Below are 2,765 nucleotides of genomic sequence, written 5' to 3'. Positions count from 1 at the left end.
ATTTCAAAGTCTGTGCCACCAGATGCTGCTGACCAGTTAGCTGTCTGACAGGATGACCTCCACCTGCCTCACAAATGAATTTGCACATTTTAAATAGAGATCTAGGGATTTGGGGAGGAGCCAGTTTGAAAGTGGTCTGGAGACAGCCACAAACATAGGGCAGATGCAGGAAAAGAACAAGAAGAAACTGAGAGTTTCTCTCATGGGAGAGTAGGCCTATGGCCCAACTCCTTCAATCTGTGGGAGATGGCAGGTCAAAAAGGTTGGACATCACGCTGCCCTGTGTAGCACTCTGAAGCTTGCATTTCAAGCTCTTTTCTGTTTTGCTGAGAAAGGTCAAGTGTTTCTTTTCTGGTATCTCCAACTGCATGGGCTCTTCCCATAGAGTAGTCAAAGTAATGCAGTAGAAGCCATTTTCATTTGGTTCAGTTGGAAAGAAGTCTATAGCTCCTGGTCCAACTGGGGATGTAGGAGGGGAAAAGTGCCTTCACCCTTTAGCCTTCAAGTACCTTCATGTCTTAATGGAGAAGTTGTCATGGACAGTCAATCCCCTGCCCCAAACTGACAGTTTGTACCTGTAACCCATCCGCCCAATCGCAGTCAAGGACTGCTGCCTAAGACTGGCTATCCTGCTGCTTCTAACTCATGCAGGCAGCAGCCTCATGTAATCTCAAAGAAAAAGCTGTACAGCGTGTATAAAGACACGGGCACATCAAATTCCAACGATGCCTATATGGGTGCAACCCCACGAGTGCGCCCATGGCACATGTGCATGCATTTGCTGCACTGCTAATTTGCAGGGCGGGTGGGGGGAGAGCGGGGGGGCGTTGAAGCCAGGATCTTCCAGTGTCAAAAAACCCCCCACCACTAAAAAAAAGTGTTGTGGTGCATGTGGCAACAGCATGTGCCACCAGAAGGGGAATCTGGCTGGCCAGTCATGCTCTGGCTGTTAGCCAGGTTATGAGTAGCCATCTTGGCATGCTGCTTCTGCCCTGGGAGGCCCCCAGCATCCCAGGTAAGGCTGCTAGGGCCACCCCAGGTGCTGGCCTTAGCCTCCCCTACCCCATCCGGGGCAATTTGCCGCGTGCCAGAGCATGCATGCAGGGGTATGCCCATACATACAGCCGCATATATTTGTGCCACTGCTAGTTGTCCCACAGGGAATGGGAACCCTTGCACATTTTATAGCTGGAAATTCTTGTATCTTGTTCATTTGCAAAAGATGTTCACTTTACTGGAAAAAACCTTAACATTGTAAAGCATACACTGAAGACTGAAAGAGAACAATTATATAACCCAATGTCTACCACAGCAAAGGTAAGATATAGCACACAAGACATTATGTCAACTCTGCTGCAGGAAATATAGAAAATTTAATTAGAGGTATTATATGAAATTGAATTAAAGGTATATTAGAGACATTTGGATTACTGTGCATTTTCTGTATAATATGCAGCTGCTCTTAATAGGCACATTAAGAATGTTCATGGGCATTGCATATGACTCGTTCCTGAGAAAATAGGATTACTCGTCGGTTTTGTGATTCCTGAATACAAAGAAAATAAGTAAGTATAGTATTCTTTGAATAAGAATCTGAATCACATAAATAGTGATCATGAGGACCAACAGGAACACAATCCATTTTTTAAAACTTGGATCTGCTTTGTTGGAAGTTGTACCTCAGTTTCCTCATCTGTAAAATAGACTTAATGAAACTGATCTCCTTTGTACAAATGAAAGGTTAAAAAAGCATTATTACTGCATGTTTCTTTTGACAAATATTTCTCTCACTTATAGTCATCCAAGCATTTTTCTGAATTATCTTCATTTGTTTTAAAGATTTAAATGAGCTATTAAAATCTCCTTAATTCTTGTCTCACTTTAGCTGACAAAGAGACACTTTACTTTTGAACCTATATGTCAAATATAGAAAATACCCCACTTTAAGATTTAGTTTTCCAGGGTCCAGATGTGGTATATCCTGAGGAAGAATTTTTCTTTTTGTTTTAGCAGTAATTTTTACAGGGCAACAGGCAAGATCTCTTAAATCTATATGACAGTGTCCCCAGTTACCATCTCTGGTACGTGGGTTAAATTTAACTGGTACTTCTCTTGCATGAGGACTATCTCTAGCATGACTGGAGGTTTCATATGGGCTGACAGGTAGACTGTAATAAAAACAATGAATCCTTCTAGTGTTATCTTTACATTATTTCAAACCCCAATGCACAGCACATTTTAAATATATGAACAGGCATTAAAGATATTATAATTATATTATTACAAATGAATAGTGATCTTTAACATCTACATAAAAACATCCCAACAGGGAGAACTTCTAAATTCATTTTAACTATTTGAAAACAAAACTGACAGTTACTGATAAAAAAAAAAAAAAAAAAGCTGGGATGATGGATGACTATTTTCCAAAAAAGAAAGTATTTAAGTAAAATGTTTTTGAAAAGATACATGACTGTGGAACTCACAGAGTAAAAGAAATACAGTTAGAGCATAAAAGCAATGAGAATAAAGAGGTTTAGTATAAGGTTTTCAAAGGTACTGAACTCCTATTGACTTTCAAAACATCAGTCACCTACTGCCCTTTGTGTCTTTCAGAATCATCTGCTAAATGTTCCACCCAGGTGTCTTTTCTACAATTACGCACCAGTTTGCAGGGTCAAAGTGATATAAAAAATCGTGGTTCGTTTCTCGGGAGGAGGAAAAAAAACCTTCACAGACACACTCTATTAGCAACACAAAAGGTA

Source organism: Crocodylus porosus, unplaced genomic scaffold, assembly GCF_001723895.1.
Source record: "Crocodylus porosus isolate Cpor-Errol unplaced genomic scaffold, CroPor_comp1, whole genome shotgun sequence".
NCBI classification, from domain to species: domain Eukaryota; kingdom Metazoa; phylum Chordata; order Crocodylia; family Crocodylidae; genus Crocodylus; species Crocodylus porosus.
This window is presented reverse-complemented; position numbering follows the sequence as displayed.